The following is a 26,479-nucleotide window of genomic DNA, read 5'->3' on the forward strand; positions in this document are numbered from 1 at the left end:
TTAACAAGTACAGGTTTATTTCTCTTACACATAAAAATTTCCAAGGTGAACAGCCAAGGGCTTATGGGCAACTTGGTGATTTTTCAGAGGCTCAGGTGCCTTCTTTCTGGGTCATTTGAGAATCCAACTGACAACCTCCAGGGTTCCTGATGGTGGACTTGTGGCTCACACAACTCTACTCCAAACAGGTGAAAGAAGGAATGAGGCTACTCTCCCACAACTCCCGAACAACACTTCTGTGTGCACCAAACTACCCAAATTTTCTTCACATGGCTACAGCAGCTGTAGAAGATGCTGGAAAATGTGGGCTTCAGCTGAGCCTAGTGCAAACCCAAATAAAATTGGATTTCCATTGTCAAGGAAGGAGGGAAGAGATATTAGTGGGCAATGAGCAGTCACCCCACAACCTACCAGCCAGGAATTTGAAAAGATTTTTGGTCTAAACACATATAGCAGGAAGGGTCAGCTTCATGGTTATGTGGCCAGAGCAGCTGGAAGCGCAGCATCCTACTCTTAGCCCACCCCCACTTCCTGCTTGGTTTAATGTTCTACTATGCTGTCTTAAAATTCTGTATAATTTTATCTTTGCGCTTGTGTTTTATAAGTGAAGTCTGATGGAAACCTGGAGCACGAGTGTGAGCAGAGGAGATACAGTCTATCTGCTGTGTCTCTGTGCTTCTGTCTCTCAAACACAGAAAAGGGAGGGGGAGGTAAGCATTTGGTGTGGTGGTTAAGATGCCACTTGAGAGGCCCACAAGCTTTATCAGAGGGCCTGGTTGGAGTCCTGGCTCAGCTCCCAATCCCAGCTTCCTGCAATGTGCATCCTGGGAGACACCAGGTGATGGCTCAAGTATTTGGGCCTCCCACCCATGAGGGAGACCTGAATTAAGGTCCGAGTTCCTAGCTTTGTCCTGGCCTGGTCCTGCCCATTACTGGCATTTGGAGAGAACAGTAGGTGGAAGCTCCATGTTTCTTGTGTTTCTCTCTCTCCTCCCCGCCCCACTCCCTGTCTGCCTCTCTCTGCCTCTAAATAAAACGTTTACGTAAAATAAAAGTTTTTACTGCTCCTTGCTGCCCCATTTTTAGATACTATTCAAGGTACCCCAGGAACCCAGAATTCGCAGGGATTCACTCTGCGTGGGAGCTCAGGAAGACCCACAGCCAGTGTGAACGAGGTTACATCTTTGATTCACTAAGTAAGGGCACAGACAGACCCTAGAGACCACACTTTGTTGCAGGGGAACTTGTTTCCAGCACAGGAAGAAGCAAAGGCATTCTAAGAACAGAAACAAGCAAGGAACCCTAACATATCCTTTTTCACTCCTGTTACTTTCCAATGCTAGCCAACAACTTCCAATGTTAGCAAATAGTGACATAGGAAGGAAAAAAAAGTGAGCAGGCATTTTTGGCTTATTGACTAGAATGCCCATGTTCTATATTGGAATGCCTGGGTTTGATTCCTGGTTCTGCCTCCTGACTCCAGCTCCTTAGCAATGCATACTTGGAGAGACAGGATGATGGCTCAAAGTAACTGGGTTCTTGCCACTCATGTGGAAGACCTGGATTGAGTTCCCAACTCTCAATTTTGACCCAACCCAGCCCAGCCATTGTAGTCATTTGGGAAAGTGAACCAGTGGATGAGAGCACTTTCTCTCTCTCTCTTCCTCTCTCCCCCTCTTTGCTGTCCCTATCTCCCTGCTTCTCAAATTAAAAAAGAAAAAAATAAGGTAATTATAATTCTTTTTCCTTTCAGTTTTTCCTTACCATTTAGCTGATAGTAGCAAGTGCTGGGGGAATGTATGTATCAGAAAGTGAATTAGCGACTGGTTAGCCTAGTGGTTAGGATGCTGATTAGTACTCTCACAACCCAGGAAAGTGCCTGGATTTGAGTTCCAGCTCTAACTCCTGACTCTAGTTTCCCGCCAGTGTAGACCAGTGAGACAATTGTGATTGCTCAAGTAATTGGGTTTCTGCTGCCCACTTACGGAGACCTGAATTAAGTTCCCAGCTTCTGTATTTGGTCCAGCCCAGACCACTGCATGCATTTTTGAGAGTGAAGCAGCGAATGGAACCTCTCTGTTTCAATCTCTCTCTCTCTCTCTCTCTCTCTCTCTCTCTCCCTCTCCCTCTCCCTCTCCCTCTCCCTCTCCCTCTCCCTCTCCCTCTCCCTCTCCCTCTCCCTCTCTCCTCAAATTAGGCATTTGACCTAATGATAAAGACATCCATTAAGATGCCTGCAAACCGTATCAGAGTACCTGGGTCCCAGCTAAGGCAGATCCTGAGAGGTAACCATGATGGCTCCATTGGTTGGGTCCTTGCCACCTGTGTGGAAGACCTGGATTTAGTTTCCAACTCTCAGTTTCAGCATGGCTCATCTCCTGCAATTCAGGCATTTGGAACAAAAACCAGAGGATGGGAGTTCTCGTTGTATGTCCTCTGCCTATTCAATTTGGGGAAAAAAATTAAAGTGCTAAATTTTTGAAAATAAGAAATGAAACAGTTGAATGAGTTTTGTGAAATGTTTCTTCCCACTGTTTTGATAATAAAACAGATAAGCATATAAGAACTGTTAAGTATGAACTGCATAATTTCAGTGATTTTGCATATGAATTAAATGCTCTTATATTTGCATTTGAAATTGGTGGAAAGGCTGGTGTTGTGGTACAGGGGGTTAAGCTGCCATGAACAACATGGGCATGCCCCTTCAGAGTGTCAGTTCAAGTCCTGGCTGTTCTGCCTCCAGCTCAGCTCCTTGCTAATGAGGCTAGGAAGGCAACCTAAGAAAGCCCAAGTACTTGGATCTTTGCCAACCACATGGGAGACCTGGATGCAGTTCCTTACTCCTGGCTTTGGCCTGGCCCACACCTGGCTGTTGTGCCATTATGGGGAGTTGAGCAGTGGATGGACAATCTGTGTGTGTGTGTGTGTGTGTGTGTGTGTGTGTTCCTAACTCTGTCACTGCCTTTCAAATAGATACATCTTAAAAAAAAAAAAAAAAAAAAAAAAAAAACAAAAAACTAGTAGTGGGGAGGCAAAATAATTTTCTCCTTTCTCCTCCACCCTCTGGAAGTTCTTATCTAGAACTCCCTGTAAAAAGAGATTAATAAGAGTAAAACAGAAGTTTAATAACATGTATGCCTCCTGTATATGTGAGAAATAACCCAGAGAAATTAGTAGAGTAGAAAGAGCTGTTTTAGGGGCTGGTGCTGTGGCTCACTTTGCTAATCCTCCGCCTGCAGCACCAGCATCCCATATGAACGCTGGGTTCTAGTCCCGGTTGCTCCTCTTCCAGTCCAGCTCTCTGCTGTGGCCCGGGAAGACAGTGGAGGCTGGCCCAAGTGCTTGGGCCCTGTACCCGCATGGGAGACCAGGAGGAAGTACCTAGCTCCTGGCTTCAGATCAGCGCAGCACACTGGCCGTAGCGACCATTTTGGGGGGTGAACCAACAGAAGGAAGACCTTTCTCTCTGTTTCTCTCTCTCACTGTTTGCTCTACCTGTCAAATAAGTAAAAAAAAAAAAAAAAAAAAAAAAGAGTTGTTTTAGATTTCAGGCTTAAATATAGGGCTTTCTGAAACAAAGAAAGATAAATAAGGGGGAAAGGCCTGGTTATGATGAGATGGCCAGAAAGGAAGGATGCAAATGCAGAGTTAAGTAGATGAAGAGTTCCTGGTGATTTAATTGTCCCTCACTTCTTGGTACTCAGGGATTCCCCCGCACATATAGACACTTCCTTTATAAATTTCCCTTACAAAGGAACAACTCCTAGCCATGTTTTTGTAGGTATTCCATGTCTGCAGTTTCTCAAAATAACCAGTTCAAAATACTTATGCCATGGAGGCATGTTTGGAACCACGTATTCTGGTCTCCTATAGTCCTTTTTCGCAGTGGTGTGTACTGAGCCCCATCAATGGTACAATGCAAAGATGGTGAAAGTTGTCACAATCCAAATGTCAGTCTTAACCCAAGGTAAACAAAGATGGAAAGCTAGGAGGCTGTGAAGGAAGTGTTCTGTGTGATTGCCTCATGGTAACTGTGACAAGAATCTGCTGCCACTGCAGTACAGTATGGAGGCCACCACAATCTTATCCAGCAAGAACAGGGACATCTGTTCAGCAGCTGTCTGTCCACCCTTGGAATCATGGCACCCTGCCTACCAATCATCGTGGCCAGAGATCATTGTTTCCAAATATCTAAGGTGATCCTCCTTCATTTTGCTTTTAAAAACTTCCCTTTGCCTCAACCCCTTGGAATGTGTCACCAGCTGGCTACGGCACATGTATTCCCATTGCAATGCTCTGCTGTTCCTAAATAAATATCATTATTCTTGGGAGAGGATCTCCCTATTTTGACAAGATGAATGGTAAAATTCATGATACTAGCTTAAAAGCTTAATTTTATTTACTCAAAACAATATTAAGTAGCAAAAAGAAAATACTGTGACAAATTGAGAAGCTGCAGAAATTAAAGCTTTTATTTTAGTACACTTAATTACATGTGTCCACTACATTTTTAACTAGATACACATAAAACATGCTAATTTTCTCAAGAAAGTCCAAGAATTCATAACTAAATTACATACATGGAACTCATTCCCATTAGTGAATTGCCTTGACTGCAATCAAATCTTCTAGGCTTGTAGAGCCAAGTGATGGCTACAAACTCATACCATCACCAGAGTCAAGTGCTTGGAGGAGCAGTCACAGCTTCAGTTCATGGAGACTTCCACCAGAGGGCAAACTTTAGGATTCACTTAAATCATCAACTCCAGCCTCTGCGAAGCTCTGTAAGGAGTTATGGATCTAAGAAGCTATTGTAAAGCCTGAGATAGAGATAAAACCCAACTGTCCTCCCAATTGTGTAAAAGTTACATGATTTTTCTTGCAACTTATTTAAAAAAAACGAAACACTGGGATAGGTATTTGGCACAGTGGTTAAGACACCGCTTGGGACCCCACATCCCATACTGGATGGTTTCAAGTCCCAGCTCTGCTCTGAATTCCAGCTTTCTGTTAATGCACATTAGCAGATTAGCTAATGCACACATTAGCACTGGGAGGCTGTAAGGGATGGCTCAAGTACTTGGGTCTCTGCTACTCATGTGAGAGACCCAGATGGAGCTCCTGGCTTTGTTAGGTAGGAAGTCAGAAATTTAGTGTCTGTGTGTGTGAGACAGGCCTGAAGACCAGCACCTATGCCAGAAACTCCAGAAGCCCAGCATTTTGCACTTCAAGATCCTGCTCAGACCCTGATAACCTTCCAGGTGGTCCCAGCCCTCCCCCCAAGGAAAGCTCCCAGGAGAATTCTCTCCTCAGGACCAAATGGGTTACCTGACCTGATAACATGGGCAATAAAACCTTCACTGACTCCTTAAGGGAAGCCCCTCTACTCTGCCTGGGGCCAGCAAATCTGGGGAGGAATTTGCTAATTTTCACCCAACAAATCCCTCTGCTAGAACTCTCAACCTTTGTCCTGGAGGAGAAAGGGAGGTGGGTAAACAGACTCCCTTAAAAACCTAAGGACTCCAAACAGACTGCAGGCCCAGCCCTCTGCCTCTGAGCAGCCCACCTGGCCTGCCCAGGTGTATTCTCTCCACTCAACCATGTAACCTCACTCTCCCCCAGTTTGAGTGACTGGGCACCCTCTATCTGTCCCTTCTGTTCTGATGGATCCCTGTCCTCAGTAAAGCCTTACCACTTCCTTCTCTGTCTCAAGCCTGAATTTTTTCTTGCATGAAGACAAGAAGCCCATGGCTTCTGTGGCCTTTTCTCTGGTGACAGCTTCAGTGTCGCTCCCCCTCTTCGTGGAGGAACGACACAGGACCCTGCGCTGTTCTTTCGTCTGCTCGGCCCTCCCCGGGTTTGCTGCTGGTTCTTCCCGGGTTGGCTACTATCCCTTCCACCTCCGTGGAAGGGCAGTTCCCCCTAGCCACATTCCCCACTTCCGCAGGGGAGCGGCACACCGCCGGCCGGCTTTCTCGGGGGCTGCACAGGTGTTCCCCTTAGATGTTCCCCTTAGATGTTCCTGGTGCATGCCGTCTCTCTCCTCCTTTATAGTCCTCCTCTGCCAATCCCAACTCGGCTGCCCACACGCCGAGTATGCTGCTCTCCAATCAGGAGCAAGTCCTACAGTTTATTGGTTGAACTGGAGGCAGCTGCGTAGAAGCTGTTTTCTTCTCTCCCAGCGCCATATTGTGGGAGAGCAGATGCATAGAATAAGTCTTAATTCCAGTAACTCAGTCCAGTCCGGATTGCTCCCCACACTTCAGCCTGGCCCAGTCCTTGCTATTGTTGTCATTTGGAGACTGAACCAGCAGAATGGGAGGTCTCTCTCAAACTTATTAAATAAACAAAAAAGAAAGAAGAAAGAAGAAAGAAGGTAGGAGGCAGAGGGGAAGGGGAAGAAGAGGAAGAGGATGAAGAAGAGGAAGAAGAGGAAGAGGAAGAAGAAGAGGAGGAGGAAGGAGACGAATTACCATCTTGGGGGCCAGCACTGTAGCTTAGTGGGTGGAGCTGCCACTTGCAGTGCTGGTATCCTATATCGGTGCCAGTTCAAGTCCCAGCTGCTCCACTTCCAATCCAGCTCTCCTCTATGGCCTGGGAAAGCAGTAGAAGATGGCCCAAGTCCTTGGGCCCCTGCACCCACATAGGAGACCTGGAAGAAGCTCCTGGCTCCTGGCTTTGGATTGGCGCAGCTCCAGCCGTTGTGGCCAGTTGGGGAGTGAACCAGCAGATGGAAGACTTTTCTCTCTCTGTCTCTGTCTCTGTCTCTCCTTCTCTCTCTGTGTAACTCTCAAATAAATAAATCTTAAAAAAAATTACCATCCTTGAGATAAAATTGGAGCCAGAATGGATATGTATCCCCATGGTTCAAGAACAAATCAAGGCTTGGCACTGTGCCACAGTGGGTTAAAGCGCTGGCCTGCAGTGCCAGCATCCCATATGGGCACCAGTGTTCCACTTCTGATCTAGTTCTCTGTTATGGCCTGGAAAAAACAATGGAAGTCCTTGGGTCCCTGCACCCACGTGGGAGACCCAGAAGAAGCTCCTGGCTCCTGGCTTTGGATCAGCTCAGCTCTGGCCGTTGCAGTCATTTGAGGAGTGAACCAGCAGATTGAAGACCTCTCTCCGGCTCTTTGGCTCTATCTTTCTCTGTAACTCTTTCAAATAAATAAAATAAAAATCAAAAATCAGTCTTTCAAGCACTATTACCTGTGTTGAATTTATGGGACACACTCAGGACCCCAGAGCTAGTATTAAGATTATGTTAAGCTGAAGACGTTTTTGATTCAACAGATGCAGAAAGCAGCTTTCCTGTTCTCGGTATCTGGCTGAAAGCTGATAGTTCTCAGATGTGAGGACTACTATTAATTCCCTCTCTGGGGCAGGATCACTTCCAGGAGACCAGAAATAAATCTACCAAATAACCACTTCCCTATGGGAGTTTTATCTCTGAGGTGTCCTGTGACCCTGAAAAAGATCAAAGACCACTTACACTTATATAAACAACACTATCTCAAACTTTCTTATCATTGTTTGTTCTGGAAACCATTCCATTTGTCTTTCCTAAAGAAACCTATTTATTCTTCTCTTGAGAACCTGTTCTTGTCCTCTCTTTCCCCTACTCAATTAGATATACAGGCCTCTAGCTCTAGTCATTTAGTGAGTCAGCTACTTCTCTTGTTGCAACCTTTTTTCTTGTTGATCTGCCTTTTGCCAATTGAATTCTCAGACTTTATGGCACAAATTTTCAGAGGGTAGAAGAAAATGTTTCTTCCCTTCAACTATAAACAACTACAGAGTTGAAGATACAAAATTAAACTTACCACTATATAATTATGTATAAAATAATATATTTCTAATGAAATATTTAACTGTTTAAAAAACTGGAAGCTGGTAATGGACACAAAGTGGAACAGATGTTTAGGTAACATAATTACCCCCAATGACTCCATCTAAATGACTCCCCCTGCCCTCATTCCTTCTGTTTATTCCTGGCTCCTGGTCACCCAACTAGATAAATTACAGTGCTGCCTTGACATTGGTGGATGGCTCAAAGATTGGGCACAAAACTCTAATCAGAATTATTTTTCCTGGAATTTAAAAGCATTATTTATTGAGAAGCAGAAAGAGAGAGAGACACCTCCCATCTGCTGGGTCATTCCCCAAATGCCTGCAACAGCCTAGACTAAGCTAAGCTGAAGCAGGGAGCCAGAAACTCAATCCAGATCACCCATGTAGGTGGCAGAGACCCAACTACTTTGAGGCATATTCTGCTTCCAGAACTTTAACCCAGGCTCCGGCTCTTTAATAAGGGATATGGGCTTCCTGAGCAGTGTCTTAACTGCAACACCAAATACCCGCCCCTGAAAGTAACCTTCATATGACCAATCCAAGTTTTGTTCTTTGTCTTTGCTTTTTCCAGCCCTGCTCTGTCTGTAAAATCAACTTCCTCTACTCAGCCAATTGGAAAACTTAGTCTATTTTACAGAATTAAGTATTGCCTGATTATAGGGAAAAAAAGACAATTAGGATCTTTACATTATTATAATTTTGCCCTTGGACAGTTGTAAATGTAAAATATACAACAATTTCAGAGAATTAATATGAACAAAGGAATGTGAAGTACCTCTGATATTGGAAATGACCCCCTAAACACGTGGCTCTCTTGGCTCTTCTCTCCTGCTCTCTTGGCTCCTCTCGTCTGTTCTCCTCTCCTCCTCTCATCTCTCTTCTCTCCGCTCTATCTTCTCTCCTCACAAGCTCTTCTCCTCTGTCTCTCTCTCTTATACTCTCTTTCTCTCTCTTATCCTTCTTAGTCCCTCCCCTCCAGTCTGCTGGGTTTTCCCCAATAAATTCTTTCCCTTACTCCGGTGTTTGGTGTGCTTTATGACGGCTAACACCGGACACCTTGCCCACTTGTTCTTATTTTCTCAGCTTCCAAGCCGAATATTAAAATATTTCTTTTCCAGGCAAGCATTTAGCCTAATGGTTAAGATGCCCGCATTCCATGTTAGATTGTCTGAATTTGATCCCTAGCTCCAGCTCCTGACTCCAGCTTCCTGTAAATGCAATGCTTGAGTCCCCACCATCCACGTGGAGAGACCTGGATGGAGTTCTGGTTCCTGACTTCAGCCTAGCCCAGCCGTGGCATTGCAGCCATTTGAGGAGAGAACCCGTGAATGGAAGACATTTCTCCGAGTCTCTTCTTGCTTTCTCCATAACTCTGCCTTTCAAATAAATAAATATTTTTTAAAAAGAGAATTTGTTTCTTAGCTAATGAAAAACAAAATCACTCTCCAGGTAAAGAGGAATTCATTAGAGTAGTTTCTAGGGTAGGTTAAAGTCTTTCTCCTGAAATGGGGTGGCGGGAGATACTACCTATACTGTTTCTGTGTTCATTTTCCATCCATTCACTTAAGTGCCACAAACTGATTACCTCAATAATACGAAGCAACAGTTGAGACATTCCATGGAATGTCTGCTTTGGATGAGTACATCTAACATAACAGATGAGTTTGACATAGATAGATAATAGTGAGACAACAGATAGAAAGATAGACGTCTAACTATAGCAAAGGCTTTATATGAAGGTGTCATGGCTGGGAAGCAAACAAAGAATTACAGGCATTCAATGGAAGAGACTAATTTTGGCTACAGAGGTGGTGGGAGGAAAAACTTCTTCTCTACCTGTATGTGTTATAGTTCTGGGAGGCTGAAAATTAACTAACAAAAGACAGACTCTAACAGGAGAAAGCACACACAATTTTTATTGATATTTATGTGTATAAGAGTTCGCAGACAGGAAGTGAAACTAGTTAGATTCAGAGCTTATATATCCTTCTTAACAAAGAAAAGAGAGCTCGAGCTTGAAGAGACTGTAATTGTGGGGAAGTGACTGGGAAGTGTATGGGGGAAACGAATGGGCAATAAAGACTATATGAGTACAGTTTGGTTATCAAACTCATCTTGATGTAGACTCTCTGTCTTTGCTATGAGCCACTCTTCTCTCTCTGGTTGAGGGCAGCACCTTCACAAAGGGAAATCTGGGCTCTGCTTTAAGTAAAGTAGAGGAAGACTAGAGACTCTCTTATATCAGTTGGTTCGCAATTGCCTTCAGCTCAAAAATACCCTCATGCCAAAGGGGGCACATTTTGGGGTAGCAAATGCGGATCCCCTTTATAGGTCAGAATAAGCTTCATGGAGGATGTTGTCCCTCTGGATTACCTTAAAGGTGGAAGATTTTAACTGACAGAAAGGGATGCAAGAGAACCCATAATGAAGAAATAACATGAACAAAGAAACACAGAAAAAGCAAAATATGGAGAAAAGTTTCCTAAATAATCTTCTAGTTTTCAAGTCAAAGTGCTAATGAATCTTTTTGTTGAAGGACATAAAACAGAATAGGCCAATTTGTTTAGAATGGATATAGAAGTACAGGTGATCAGCTGTAAAGATAAGAAAGTCTTGGTAGACTTGGGTGGCCAAGTCCTCCATATGTACTTTATTAAGCCATGGAGAATTATTGACAGGAGCTGAACACAGGAGCACCATGATTCTACCCTGCGTGAGGCCTGGTTATTTTAGGTTTGGATCTAGGGAATATAGCTCAACAAGAATTTTCTGAGCATCTACCACAAATACCAGGTCCTTGGTTTAGGTTCTCTGATACTTACATATGGAAGCACGGCCCTTGTGACTTTTCATCTTAAATATACTTTGGTGAACCACAATGAGGATTACAATGTAGTTGTGATCTAAAAATCCTCACTCAATGTAAGTAAATACATAGATATTGGGAGATAGAAGTGGACGGGATTAAGAGGAGGAACACTTAACACTACTGAGGTGGGTATTATGTGCCAGATTCTGTGCTGTGAGCTTACACCACATCTCATTTAATCCTCTTAGTCATGATGTAGCATGGCTATCAGAAAGTCTGGTAGGAATGAGGGTGGGAGGAAGCAGTGCAGACACAGAGACAGCCCTGATCCTAGCAGTGAGTCTAAACCTCTCTTTAAATGCCTTTCACAAGTACTTTCTGAGTCTTTAGCTTCATTTCCATCACTTCTGCTCAACGAGCAACTGAACTTTTCTGAATCTCAATCTCCCCAGTGAAAAACAGGAATAACCTTCACACCTTGTGCAAATTTCCTGCTTGTCAGCTTAGTAGGTGCTAGATAAATGATTATCATTTTTCCTTTTCCATTAACTGACAGTGGTCAGAAAGGTCTCTGTTTAGCTGAATGGAATAAGTGTTATTTTTTTTTCATAGTTTTTTTTTGTAAATTGGTGGATTGGGAAAAGGTAGGGGGTATGATAGAAATATCTGGCACACAAGGAGATTTCAGTCTTAGAAATCTTAGAAAGTCTTAGAAATGGCACAAAAGTAAAGGAAGCGAGAAGGCAGTTATTCCAGGCACCCAGTGGCATGTCAGAAGAATGTCATCAGTCTTGTTTGAGTATCTGATTTTCAGAGAGAAATATAATACAATGGGATAGAACTAGTCCATTCTTGTACATCAAGTTTCCGCTGTGCTCAGCTCAGGAACTAGGTACTCTAAGGATTGAAAGAAAAGGACCATCCCTGGAGCAAACATAGGTAGAGAAAAGCAAGCACACATCAGCATCCAGCACTCAGGGGAGTGCTACTGGCAAGAGCGGGCAGGAGCTCAGAGAAGAGGAGGCCGTGATAGGCTGGTGGAGTCAGAAAAGGAGAATGAGCGTGCAGGGATGCTGGCATTTGGGTAAGAGGAGAGATGGGAAGGAAGTTTCTAGAGAGAAGAGTGACAAGAACAAGGGCAGGTGGTAAACAATGAGGACAGTGAGGAGAACTTTGTGGCTCTGCAGGCAGAGAGTGAATCTGAGAGAAGAGAACAGCTTCACTAGAGGACGTGAGGCCAAACAGAAAGAGGCAGCAAGTTTGCCCTGGCAGTGGTACCCTAGAGATGCCTGAGCAATTGCGGGAGCAGCCACACATGGGCTCAGAGGGCTTCCCACCCTCAGGCCTCTTGTTTCTGTATAGTTCATGAGCTGAGAATGATTTGATGTTCATAAATGAATGGGAGGAAAGACTCTAAAGAAGTATGCTATTTTCTGGCACAAGAAATATTATGAAACTCAAATCTCAGTGTTCATAAATAAAGTTTTATTGAAACATGGCCACAATCGCTTGTTTTCTATGGCACCTTCCATGGCACAGTGGCAGAGTTGTGACAAAAAACTGCCTAAAACATTCACTTTTCCCCCTTTACTGAAACTGTGCACAGCCCTCTGGTTTAGATTGATGAGCCAGAAACAGGGAGGAGATGCTGGCAAGAGCCAGAAGAAGGTGAGTGGGGGACACACCTTGTGCATAAAGTTTAAGGGAAGAGAGTAGCACCCCTGGAACTCAGTAATCAAATAGTATTTGAATATAGAATTTTCAAAACTCAAAATGAATGCAAAAAAATTCATGAATAAAACATGAACATTTAAATAGAGGATCATGAACAGGGTTGCTCTGTACCCTATCAGAGCCAGAGGCAAAGGAAACGCAATGATTCCTGAGATTTTTGAGCTCCCTTAAATTTTGCACAGAGGGTGAGTGTATCCCTCACCTCACCCCAATATGAGCCAGGGTGAGCTGTCTGTGATGTTCGGGAGGGATGGTGATGATGAGGGATGGCAGAAGGAATAGAGACTTAGAAGTGGATTTCAGGTTTAATGGGGAGAATTCCACTCAGTTCACTCAGAGTCAAAGCCAAAGACACTTTGATCACCAGCCCCTGAACTCTGCAGCCCCATTCTTGTTTTGTTTTCTTCCTTTGCTTCACCCAAGCAGCCTGGACTCCTAAGTTCCCTTTACAATGCCAGGTCTCCTTCACCCAGACCTGGTGCCCTGCAGGGTCCCTCTGCCTGGAGTCCCAGCACCAGCCTGCACATGCTTGGGCCTCACCTCTTTGGGTCCTAGCAAACAAGTCTCCTTCTGATTGTGCTATTTAAGAAAACACCCACCCTTGTACCACCAGCCCATTCCCTGCTTCATTTTTTCATCACTTCTCTTTGCCTCTAAACATTATAGCACATATTGACTTATTGTGGCTGTGGTTTTGAGGAGCTCCGACTGCTTTGCTACTGTGGAACAAGGTGGGCAGGCTTGGGGTGTATCAGGGCTCCATCAACACCTGACAGCTGACTGACTAGAAACCAGCAGGCCTTGTGGTGGCAAAGGGATAGGAAGGACTGTCTCCAGCTAAGCTCTGTGGGGCTCAAAAATCTTTATCTTGACTCATTTCTACTTTAAGACCCTAAGGCTTCCCTCCAAGTTGTTTTTCAGGTTTTCAGTCTGAGATGAAATCACAGCCACCCTGGAGTGGTCCAGATCCTACTGCAAAGGCAACACCTCCACAGATGAGTCAAAAAATATCCAAAGGTCACCCTTTGCTGCATTTGAATACTAAGATCTCCACCCCGAGAGCAGCTTAAGCCTTATCACCATAGCAGGTAATGTAAGTTGGTGCATTTTCCTGAACTGCACCTGTATAAACTTGTACCCAGCCCTCTGGGAAATGGCAAGAACTTCCCTTCTTGCATGGTCACTTCTTGCTATGATGAAAGATACTAGTTTCTCCTGCTTACAGCTTTAGAAATGATTCCTTATTGTCACCTTGTTTGCTGCAAATAAAATACTCTGTGGGACAGGTCCTCCCAGTGCTTTTCTCAGAACTCACCAGGAAGCAGGCTTGCAATTCAGGATTCCTTCTGCCGATGGTGAGCAAATAAGCTGCTCCCACCAACCAAACCTACAGAGAAGAGATTGTTAAAATCTCACAGATGTGTTGCCAGACCCCTTGACTGGCCTTCCTGTCCACTCACTCTTCCTGCTTCTCAGAATTTGCAACTTCCAGTACAGCCCTGTTAATTGCTTTCACTTTCCAAGGGCACCTTGAGTCACAACGTCAGCCCTATAGACACATCTAGAGACAAGGGAAGTCAGCTACTTCTCCGAGTTTAGCTAGAAGATACATGGCACGAGCTTTTCTCCCCATTGGCATTTCCCTCCACTCCATTGTCGTGCACATCCTCCTGTTCAGGGCTGTCATCTCTCTGCAGTTCCATGTCCTCTTGCTGGACTCTGCTAAGTATTAGTCATAAGCTTTCTTCTGCTTTTTAACAGCTTCTTCTCACACTGAGCCTCCCTGTTGTTCTGTTTATTTTAGCAGGGTGCTTAGAGTAGAAGCTGGTTGCCTGGCCAACCGCAGGCAGCCAAGAGCACTGTGGAAGGAATCTAAGCTGAGCTGCATGCTAAGATTTCTATCTCAGTCCTACACTGTGAGAAACCAATGTCTTTTTTACCAACTGCAACCTTTTCAAAGAACATATCTTCCCATCACCCCATATATTGTACCTATGCTAAAAATTATTAAATCTGGGGGCTGGCGCTGTGGCGCAGTAGGTTAATCCTCCGCTTGCAGTGCTGGGATCCCATATGGGCACCGGTTCTAGTCTCAGCTGCTCCTCTTCCAATTCAGATCTCTGCTATGGCCTGGGAAAGCAGTAGAAGATGGCTCAAGTCCTTGGGCCCCGGCACCCTCATGGGAGACCGGGAAGAAGCACCTGGCTCCTGGCTTCGGCTTGGCACAGCTACAGCCGTTGCAGCCATTGGGGAGTGAACCAACAGACGGAAGACCTTTCTCTCTGTCTCTCACTCTCACTGTCTGTAACTCTACCTCTCAAATAAATAAATAAAAAATCTTTAAAAAATATTAAATCTGAACATCGAGTTTATTTTCATGCAGAGGGAATATACTCAATAGGTATAACTTTCTTAAAGGGCCTTAAATACTCCCTAAGTTCTTTAGCTATTGATTTTGTTTTCATAACAGCCTGGGGCTTGTGATTGGCATCTGAAGTGGGGGAGTCTTGTAAGATTGAGCTCTTAATGTGTAGGATCTGATGCCATCTCTAGGTAGACAATGTCAGAATTGAATTGGCGTCCACCAGAGAACTGCCTGGAGGGTGGGAAAAATCCCCCAACACATCCTGTCACAGAAATGTGCGGCAGGGACAGTGTTTTCCCATCAGATATACACTGAGATTTGAATTTCATGTACTTTTCATGTGCTCCCACTGCCAGTTTTTTCTTCTTTCGCTTGCTTTCAGCCAGTTAAAAACATGTAAAAATCCATTCTTAGCTCACAGGCCATGCAAATCAGAAGGGGCAGACCAGCTTTGGCCTGGTGGGCCAACTCTGTGACCACAGGAAATATACTCCACAGAAGCAAAGGCACCAGGAGATAAGGATACCGGTATAACAATGTTGACCAAGGGGTTGGCAGAGAGTTAAAGCTGCTGCCTGCAATGCCAGCATCCCATATAGGGGCCAGTTCATGTCCCGGCTGCTCCACTTCTGATCCAGCTCCCTGCCAATAGCCTGGGAAAAGCAACAGAAGATGGCCCAAATGTTTGGGTCCCTGCCACCCACAAGGGAAACCTGGATAAAGCTCCTAATTTCAGCCTGGTCCAGCCCTGGTCATTGTGGCCTTCTGGGGAGTGATCTAGTGGATGGAAGAGTCTTTCTCTCTCTCTCTGCCTCTAACTTTGACTTTCAAATAAATAAATCTTTTTTTAAAAGAGTGAATTAGATTGATTCTAGTAGTCTTGAAGGAATTTTTTTATTTCTTTTAATTTACCTTTATTTTAAAGCTAGACAAAGAAAGAGAAGAGAGAGAGAGAGAGAGCCTACCTCCTGGTTCACTATTCCAAATGCCTGAAACAGCTGGGACTGGGCTAGGAGGAAGCCAGAAGCTCAGAACTCAATCTGGGCTTTCTACATGGGTAGCAGGGACCCAACTATTTGGGCACCGTCATCTGACCCCCAGGGGTATGCATTAACAGGAAGCTGGAATTGGGCAGGCTTGAAGCTGGGACTCGAACTCAGGCACTCTGATATGGGATGTCGGCATTTCAAGGGTGCCTTAACCACAGCACCAAATGCCTGACCCACCCATAATTTGTTTTTTAAGTGAGAACAAATGAGACATATGCATAATGCAATCCTATTTTTGTAAAACAAAAAATAAGCACCTCATCTACTTCCATGTGTAACATTTTTTTGGGTGGAAGGTAGAGAATACAGAAAAGAAGAAAAGGTGCAAGATTTCATGCTGGTAAAATTATCCATGCTGTGCATGTGTGGTTGGATAAAAGAGGCACGAAACGGTGATCAGCAAAATGTTAATGGTGGTTGTTCCAGGTTGCTGGAATTCGGGATTATAGTTACTTCCTCTTTTATAGTATCATATAGTTTTTGATTTCTTAAAGTCAAAGCTACTATGATTTGCATATTTCTGTACCCTCTCCATCAGATTCACATATTTGAACCTAATAATCCATGTGATAGTAATAAGGGAGGGGGGGCTTCCAGGAATGATTGAATGCTGAGGGCTCAATCCTTATGAATGGGACTTGTATCCTCACAGAAGATGCTCAGAGGAACTTTTTTTTTTTTTTTTAACTTTTATTTAATGAATATAACTTTCCAAAGTACGGCTTATGGATTACAATGGCTTCCCCCCAATAACGTCCCTCCCACCCACAACCCTCCCCTTTCCCACTCCCTCTCCCCTTCCATTCACATGAGGATTCATTTTCAATTCTCTTTATATACAGATCAGTTTAGCATACATTAAGTAAAGATTTCAACAGTTTGCTCCCACACAGAAACATAAAGTGAAAAATAATAGATGATTTTTTAAATGATGATGAAATCAGATCAGACCTATTGTCATGTTTAATCCCAGTGAGAGTCAAGTTGGGAATTGATAATTTCTTCTTTTTTTTTTTTTTACAGAAGATCAATTTAGTATACATTAAGTAAAGATTTCAACAGTTTGCACCCCCATAGAAACACAAAGTGAAATATACTGTTTGAGTACTCGTTATAGCATTAAGTCTCAATGTACAGCACATTAAGGACAGAGATCCTACATGAGGAGTAAGTGCACAGTGACTCCTGTTGTTGACTTTACAAATTGACACTCCTGTTTATGGCATCAGTAATCTCCCTATGCACCAGTCATGAGTTTCCAAGGCTATGGAAGCCCCTTGAGTTCTCCGACTCTTATCTTGTTTAGACAAGGTCATAGTCAAAGTGGAGGTTCTCTCCTCCCTTCAGAGAAAGGTACCTCCTTCTTTCCACTGGGATCTCACTCACAGAGATCTTTCATTTAGGTTTGTTGTTGTTGTTGTTGTTGTGTTTTGTTTTGTTTTTTTTTTTTTTTTTGCCAGAGTGTCTTGGCTTTCCATGCCTGAAATACTCTCATGGGCTTTTCAGCCAGATTGGAATGCCTTTAGGGCTGATTCTGAGGCCAGAGTGCTGTTTAGGATCCCATGTTGGATCACTCTCCCCTTTATTTATTCTATCGGTTAGTATTAGCAGGTACTAGACTTGTTTATGTGAAGAGGAACTTATTCACCCTATTGCACATGGGGACAAAGTAGAAGTCACCATCTATGAGGAACAAACTCTCATCAACTTGCTGGTGCAGTGATCTTGGACTTCCCAGCCTCCAGAACTGTGAGTAATAAATTTCTACTGTTGGCAAATTATCCAAATTAAGGCATTTTGTTAAAGCAGCCCAAACAGACTAAGATTGTAAGCATGAATTATGTATGTGCTCTGAAAGCAACAATAAGGCTATTTTTTACTTCTGAGAAAAGGTTTAACTTTAATGTCCATTGAAGTGCTATTTTCTATTACTAAAAAATTGGAAGCAATCTAAATATCTAATCACAGAGAAGACACGCTAAGTATTTTGGGGCACCTATCCAGCAGAATACCAGTTGGCTTTTTAAAGATGCTGTCAAGTTGGTGAACTCAAGAGGCTTCCATAGCCTTGGCAACTCATGACAAGCGTCTCAGGTGATTACTGATGTCATAAATAAGCGTCAATTGTTAAATCAACAACAGGAGTCACTGTATACTTACTCCCCATGTAGGATCTCTGTCCTTAATGTGTTGTACTATGTGAATTAACAGTATAACTAGTACTCAAACAGTACTTTACACTTTGTGTTTCTGTGTGGGTGCAAACTGTTGAAATCTTTCCTTAATGTATACTAAATTGATCTTCTGTATATAAAGATAATTGAAAATGAATCTTGATGTGAATGGGATAGGAGAGGGAGTGGGAGATGGGATGGTTGCGGGTGGGAGGGAGGTTATGGGGGGAAAAAGCCGCTATAATCCAAAAGTTGTACTTTGGGAATTTATATTTATTAAATAAAAGTTAAAAAAAAAAAAAAGATGCTGTCAGAGGTCTGTATTTGGCCTAGTGGTAAGAACACCTGCATTCCATATGAAAGTGCCTAGTTCAATACTCAGTTCTCCTTTTGACTCCAGCTTCCCGCTAATGCAGACCTGAGGAGTGATGGCTCAAGTAACTGGGTTCCTGCCACCACACAGGAGACCTAGATTGAGTCCCTGGCTTCCTGCTTTGGCCTCCACCACATAACCAGGGGCTACTGCTGGTGTTTGAGGAGTGAATCAATGGATGGGAACTCTTCCCTTCTCCTTCTCTGTCTCTTTCTTTACCTCTGAGAATAAATACATTAATTAAAAAAAGAGAGAGAGAAGTTGTAAGTAGTAGAGGATGATGACTTCAGACCTGGACAGACCTGCAGCTAAGTCTGGACCCCCACTCATAAGCTAAGGAGTTAGAATGTCCTTTCACACTCTGAGGATTTTCCTCATCTGTAAATTGATACAGTAATGTGACTGTGTTAGCTCTATGCCTAATGCACAGCACAGGTTCTTTAAAAATTATCTAGTATAATCATAAATCGGGAAACTTATATGAGATCTTAAAAATTTTATGCAGTGAATATTCATTTCTTTCATAATAAGAGGAAAGGATTCTTTTCTATTACAGTGAGAGAGTTAACTTCATTAAGAATGGTTTCTAAAAATCATAGTCACTGTGGCACCTATGCAAGGTACCTGTGGCAATACAAGGTAGGTAAGGCTTGAAAGAAAAAGGAGTGCTGGAGATAACCAGTGATAGATGAAGCCCGCATGCCTGAGTGGAGACTCCCAGAGAGAAGCACTAGACAGGCCTGCCTATTAAGGGAGAGAAGACAGAAGAGATGTCAGACTGCACAGTCATCAGAGAAAACATGAATTCCATTCTCTAGCAAGGTAAAGGCTGGGAACACTGTAGCTTGGTTAATAGTTATCAACCAATGAATGGGTGACAAGATCATGCATTTACAATCTGATAGTCTGGACCATTGAAAGTGACTTAAGAAGGAAACCTTGTATTTCTGGAGAGGACCCTGAATTGTGGAGAAATTATACGGGGAAATATTCCTAATCCAACCAAAGGCTTTAGGTGGTGTGACAGGTGTGATCCATTTATTCGCTCAGTAAATACATTTTGTTGAGCATCAGCATTGTGCCAGCACTAATGATATGCTCAATCACAAATTGAGACAGGCTTTGTTTTGAACCTGGATAAATTTACCCTCTGTTTCCAAGGTGTATGGTGTTTGTGATAACGATGTGTTTGGCAGTTTAAGACCATTCAAGTGTTCTTAGGTGCTTACCCACTGGATGAGGGTGAGTTAGGATGAGAAAGACATCATGAGCTGTACCTAGGCAGAGCTAGGTAGCTCATAAAGGCAAGTGCTCTGGCATCGAGACAAGGTGGGTTCAAAATTAGGCTTTGTTATTTACTGGATATATAATATTGGGCAAATTTCTTCATCTCTCTGAACATCTGTGTTCTGAACTGTAAAATCAGCATAACATTTAGGTGGGAGGATTCTTTTTTCTAATTAAGAATAAGTGCATGGGTGGGCATTGTGGCACAGTAGGCTAAGCTGTTGCTTGAGATGCCTACACCCCATATCAGAGCAACAATTCAAGTCCCAGCTACTCTGTGCTTCTAATTCAGCATCATGCTAACACACTCGGGATAAAGCACACAATGGCCCAGGTACTTGGGTTCTTGCCACTCATGTGAGAGACCTGGATGGAGTTCCTGGCTCCTGGCTTTGGGCTGGCCCAGCTCTGGATTTTGCAGGTATTTGGAGAGTGAACCAGTAGATGGAAGGATTCCTCTCTCTCTCTCTCCCCACTCCACCATCACTCTGCCTTTTAATTAAACAAAGAAATCCTTTTTTAAAAAAGAATAAGTACAATAAAATATTAGGAATGTGGTGCATAGGTAATAGTAAATATCAATACCCAATACATATTAGCCATTAAAATATTTTTATGATAAGAGAAATAGAAAGTCACTAAAATGTAATGAAAAAAGAAAGAAGTGTGTCTGTGTGTGTGTAAACAAGAACACAGTTGCACTTTAAAAGGATCCCTCCAACTGTAGCATGGAGAACTAGTAGCAAGTTTGGGAAGAATGGATGCTGAGCAACAGGGGGTCATGGGTGTTGTCTGAACAAGAGGCGATGGTGATATGGGCCTACGCATTTTACTCTTTATTCCAGGTTTCTGCCCCCAAAGAGATTAAATACTAAGCAGAGGCATCTATATATAGTGTGCAAGTGAGTAGGATTCATTTAAAATAGCGTGTGAGGGGCCAGTGCTGTGGTGTAGCTGGTAAAACCACTGCCTGCAGTGCCAGCATCCCATATGGGTGCTGGTTCAAGTCCTGGCAGCTCCACTTCCTATCCAGCTCTCTGCTATGGCCTGGGATGGCAGTAGAAGATGGCCCAAGTCCTTGGGCCCCAGCACCCATGTGGGAGACCTGGAGGAAGCTCCAGGCTCCTGGCTTCAGACCAGTACAGCTCCAACCATTGCAGCCATCTGGGGAGTGAACCAACAAATGGAAGACCTCTCTCTCTCTCTCTCTCTCTCTCTCTCTCTCTCTCTTTCTCTCTGCCTCTCCTTCTCTCTCTGTGTAACTCTGACTTTCAAATAAATAAATAAATCTTTAAAAAAAAAAGTGTGAGTGTGGGCCACCTCACTCAGAGAGATGCCCATCACGAGTGGGCCAGAGAGCTGCCTATGAGGAGACAGAAAGATCCCCTAGCACCTTGAAGGACAAAAGATGACCCATTATTAGTCTCTTTTATGAGGCAGGGATGATGCCTTAATTGAATAAACAAGCAGGGTTGGGTCTTAGCATGTGTGAAGTTTTCTGGGGTTTTTATGGTGCTTCCACGTGGAATTTAATTTCCATGTGGCCATCATGGCATCTCCTCCTTCCTGATCCCAGGTGAGACACAGGTGCATCCTGGGAAGGTAGGCCTATCAGATTGACAGGTAAAGGAATAAAGTTACAAGGCAGGGCTGGCAAAAATTCCAGCTTACCTATTTCTATCTAACTCCCTGCTAAGTTTCCTCATATCAGTGGTAGCAGGACCAGTAAGTTGACCATAGAGTCATTGTGTTTGAGATAGATTTTGGAGATTAAAAATGGGTGGGGCCAGGAGTTGAGGAGAAGGATTATTATAGAACATCTCTCGTGGATTGGAGGAACTTGTTTATAGAACCCCCAAGGCTGGCTCTGCTCACCTAACATGTAGCAAGCCAATCACTGACAGCAGGATGGTGGAAGACTGTAGGAGTTTATTTACAGAGCAAGGAGTTGGGCAGACATCACTCAATTCCCAGACTACTAGAAATGGTGAATCTTAGATTTGGGGATTAGCAGTGTGTGATAAGCTTTCCTTTCTTTGTTCACTGATAAGGGCCAGTGTGTTTCTTACATAATGGCAAAGTGGACTCTGGGCTGTCTGGGATCTAAGGGTAGACTGGGTATCATGTTATTTGATCAGGTTCTGTCAGTTCCTGGGAAGTGCCCAGAATAGAGCTTAGCACTGAGATACTAACTGTGGGGAGCAACTTGGACTAGACTAAGTTACTGGAATTAAGACTTATTCTATGCATCTGCTCTCCCACAATATGGTGCTGGGAGAGGAGTAAACAACTTCTACACAGCTGCCTCCAGTTCGACCAATAAGCTGCAGGAGCTGATCTTGCTCCTGATTGGAGGAGAGCAGTGTGCTCGGCGTGTGGGTAGCAGAGTTGGGATTGGTGGAAGAGGACTATAAAGGAGGAGAGAGACAACATGCACCAGGAACATCTGGAAAACACCTGTGCAGCCCCCGAGAGAGCCGGCCGGCGGTGTGCCGCTCCCCCGCGGAAGTGGGGAAAGTGGCAGGGGGAACCGCCCCTCCACGGAGGTGGAGGGGTTGCCAGCCTACCCGGGAAGGGCCGAGCAGGCAAAAGAACAATGCAGGGTTTAGTGTCGTTCCTCCATGAAGAGGGGGAGCAACAGCTAACTATGGGGTGATCTGAGTCTTTGTGAATCAGGATATCATGACTCTGGCCTCATGCTTGTACCACTCCCTTAAGTTAGTGAGTTCCTAGAACAAAGACGAGTTGCAAACTGAGGGAGAGATTTGAGGGCTGGATAAAGTCTACATCAAAGGCATTAGGGGTAGGGACTCAGTTTTAGGATATGTTGAGATGGTCCCTGAGCTTCTGGCTTGTGGCACTGCATGTATGGAACACAAGAAAGGGAGCAAACCTGGGAATAAGCAGGGAGGTCATACATTTGAGGTCTTTGGAAGCCTCTCCACTGGGAGATGTCAAGAAGACAGCTGTATTTCTGGGACCCAGAGCTCAGATAGGTCTGTGCTAGAGATTTAGATTTGGGAGTCGCATATGATATTTAGTAAGTAGAGATGCGGAAACAGATGAAATCACTTAATGAAAATGAAGAGTGGGAAGATAAGATTGCCCAACATCCAAGAGAAAGCATAAGCCTTGCTGGACTTTGATTCAGTCCTTCTGTGGAGGGTGGCCCAAGGGCATTTGATGGAGTCTCCTAAAATAGAGGGAATATAAGCTCCCCAGCTCCACCTAGAGATGAAAGTCGGCTACTTGGGAAAACCTCTTGGAGCATAGAAAACACCCGGATAAAATACTGCAGTTACAAGCATGCATCTTGGAATATATCCCATATTGCAATTGTTCAGCCCACTGCTCCCTTGCAAGCATATGACAAGAGTCCCCTTCTAAGTGCAACACAAATTGTGTCTCATGGAGGACTGAAAATTGCTATCCTTTGATATAGATGGAGACTGCTGGGTATATACCTAATAAAAAATTATTAAAGGGCATATTTATAATTAATGCAATTGTGCACATTTATATATATATATATATATGTTATACTTTAATAAAAAGAGTTTTAACAGTTGTAATCCACCAAACATCATCTGGAGTATACTGGGTAAATAAAGTTGATTGCAATTCTTTTTATATTTACCTCCTGAATCTCATCAACACAACACAACATGACATTCCTGAGCTTTAATCCTAAACAAAGTCAAAAATATCTGATGGGGCCAATGCTGTGGCACAGCCTGTTAAAGCCCTGGCCTGCAGCGCCAGCATCTCATATGGGCACTGGTTAGTGTCCTGGCTGCTCCACTTCTGATTCAGCTGCCTGTTCATGGACCTAAGAAAGCAGCAGAGGATGGCCCAAGTCCTTGGGCCCCTGCATCTAGGTGGGAGACCCAGAGGAACCTTTTGGCGCCTGGCTTTAGATGCACTCAGCTCTGGCCGTTGCAGCCATCTGGGGAGTGAACCAGCGGATGGAGGGCCTCTCTCTGTCTCTACCTCTCTCTGTAACTCTTTCAAATAAATAAAATAAATATTTTAAAAAATCTTATGATGTTCTTACCTACCAATGCCTGATTACCTGAAAATACTCAGAACATTGAGTATCATGATATTTTGATTGACAGCTTGGCAGTGAATGACAATAGGATGGTAAGTAAGCCTTCAACCCATATGAGTTCTAGTTATAGCAATGAAAATAAGAAAAAAACCATGGACTGAGACTAGGGGTAAGCTACTATTTGAGAACACAAGAGGAGCCAACACCGTGGTGCAATACATTAAGCCTCTGCCTGCAGCACCAGCATCCCATATGGGTGCCAGTTCAAGTCCTGGCTGCTCCATTTTCAATCCAGCTCTCTGCTATGGCCTGGTAAAGCAGTAGAAGATTGTCCAAGTCCTTGGGCCCTGTCCCCACATGGGAGACCCGGAAGAAGCTCCTGGCTTCAGATCAGCACAGCTTTGGCCATTGCAGCCATCTGGGAAGTGAACCAGTGGGTGGAAGACCCTCCCCGCCCCCCCCATAACTCTGCCTTTCAAAATAAATAAATAAATAAATGTTTTTTTTAAAAATACTGGGTTTCAAGAATATCAGTCTTTGTTTAAATTTCCAGGTTTTTGGTGTCACTTTTGATTTTTGGTCATTACTTGTGAGAGTATGTCTGCTATCTCAGTTTATGTGTAGCAGCAACCTCTTCCAAAATGCACTTGACTGGGGGTATTTCTTGAACAAGTATGCTCTAATTAAAAACAAATGCAGGCCGGTGCTGCGGCTCACTAGGCTAATCCTCCCCCTTGCGGCGCCGGCACACCGGGTTCTAGTCCAGGTCGGGGCGCCAGATTCTGTCCCGGTTGCCCCTCTTCCAGGCCAGCTCTCTGCTGTGGCCAGGGAGTGCAGTGGAGGATGGCCCAAGTGCTTGGGCCCTGCACCCCATGGGAGACCAGGATAAGTACCTGGCTCCTGCCATCGGATCAGCGCGGTACGCCGGCTGTAGCGTGCCAGCCGTGGCAGCCATTGGAGGGTGAACCAACGGCAAAAAGGAAGACCTTTCTCTCTGTCTCTCTCTCTCTCTCACTGTCCACTCTGCCTGTCAAAAAAACAAGACAAAACAAAACAACAACAACAAAAAAACAAATGCAAATCTCAGGGATCATTTCATGTACAACTGAGCTTTTTATGACCTAGAACAAAGGATGTAATGTGTTAAAACTGGAGTGCACCTTGAACAAGTTTTCCTTGCCATTCCTGAAACTCAAAAGCCTCCTGCTATGTTTGCCCAATCTTCTCCGTCCTATGCTTCAACAACAGGCTCCAGCCATAATCTTTTAAAGCTCTCGTTTTCTTAGAAGGGCAGTTTAACACTTAGTCACCGAAGTACAGAGGGATCTAGGCACACACAGAAGAAATCCTAACCTGTGAAATCAAAGAGACAAAAACACAACTGCTTTTTGAGAAGCAGATTCCTGAGGCCAGCTCTGTGGTGTAGTGAGTTAAGCCTCCGCCTGTGGCACCAGTATCCCATATGGGTGCCAGTTTATGTCCCAGCTGCTCCTTTTCTTATCTAGTTCTCTGCTATGGCCTGGGAAAGCAATAGAAGATGGCCCAAGTGCTTGGGCATGTACCCAATTGGGGGACTGGAAAAAACTCCTAGCTCCCTGGCTTCAGATTGGCTCAGCTCCTGCTGTTGCAGCCATCTGGGTTGTGAAATGGCAGATGCAAGACCCTTCTGTCTCTCCCTCTCTGTGTCTGTGACTCTACCCCCAAATAAATTTTAAAAAAACTTAAAAAAAAAAAACACAGAGTTAGATATAATAAGTCTTGGTGGGGACCCAGGAAAATGCATTGTTAAAACATCCCAAGAGGGGCTGGTGCTGTGGTGTAGTGGGTAAAGCTGCTGCCTGCAGCACCGGCATCCCATATGGGCACTGGTTCAAAATCTGGCTGCTCAACTTCTGATCCAGCTCTCTGCTATGGCCTGGGAGAGCAGTGGAGGATGGTCCAAGTCCTTGGGCCCTGCACACACATGGGAGACCCAGAGGAAGCTCCTGACTCCTGATTTCAGATCGGCCCAGCTCCACCTGTTGTGGCCATTTGGGGAGTGAACCAGCAGATGGAGGATATCTCTCTCCCTCTTCCTCTCCATCTCCCTCTCCATTTCCCTCTCCCTTTCCCTCTCTCTCTCTGCCTCTCTGTAACTTTGCCTTTCAAATAAATAAATAAATAAATCTTTCAAAAAAAAAAAAAAACTATCCTAAGAGATTCTGATGCTGGCAGTCCTTGAACTATCCTTTTCCAAACACAAATTGTTGGCTCTCATATGAAAAGCCTACATCATTAACTAACCAGCCACCACCTAAGACAACAAGCAAAAATTATACAAATACACACATATGCTGAGCAAAGGTCACACTGATAAAGCCCTAAGCATGAGTTAGAGCAGAGTGCAGAGCATATGCCAGATGATCCAGGCTTCTGAGCTGTCTGAACCAAACATAGAGCACATTTTTGGGCTACATGATAGCCTTGTCCATCAGCATAGCATTTGAACAAGAGGTGTGTAGAACTCTTTCTTCAAATATTTCATTAAACAAGGAGTAGAGTTTTGGTGGGATAAAAAGAATTCTTAAGTCTCTAATTTTAGAATGTTTAAAAACTCTAGAAGCTGAATGTCCTCAAGGTGGCAGAAGACCTTTGTCAAGGTCAGGTATTTGCATCCCTGCAGCACATCTAAAGCAGGAATCTGTCGTCTAGGCTCTCCATCAAGTGATCTTTGGGATCTGCCTCCCCAGGAGTACTTTTAGGAATAGGAAATTCTGGGCTTCCTGGGGCAGCTTGCTCTATCTCTG

The 26,479-nt window shown here is 44.0% G+C and overlaps 1 protein-coding gene across 3 annotated transcripts in view; it reads right to left on the reverse strand.

The window, feature by feature from the left end:
• Positions 1–26,479, reverse strand: part of LOC100345779 (putative E3 ISG15--protein ligase HERC6) — a 128,639-nt gene that overhangs the window by 61,021 nt on the left and 41,139 nt on the right. For 2 of the 3 annotated variants that reach the window (XM_089303095.1, XM_089303094.1), the window contains exon 2: positions 13,710–13,781. The exons of the other annotated variant lie outside the window; for it this stretch is intronic. The gene's annotated coding sequence lies outside the window, so the exon portion shown is untranslated. The remainder of the gene's footprint in view (positions 1–13,709; positions 13,782–26,479) is intronic. 3 annotated transcript variants of the gene reach the window in all.

This window comes from Oryctolagus cuniculus, chromosome 8, assembly GCF_051225735.1.
Source record: "Oryctolagus cuniculus isolate XC-2025 breed Fujian yellow rabbit chromosome 8, ASM5122573v1, whole genome shotgun sequence".
Lineage (NCBI taxonomy): Eukaryota > Metazoa > Chordata > Mammalia > Lagomorpha > Leporidae > Oryctolagus > Oryctolagus cuniculus.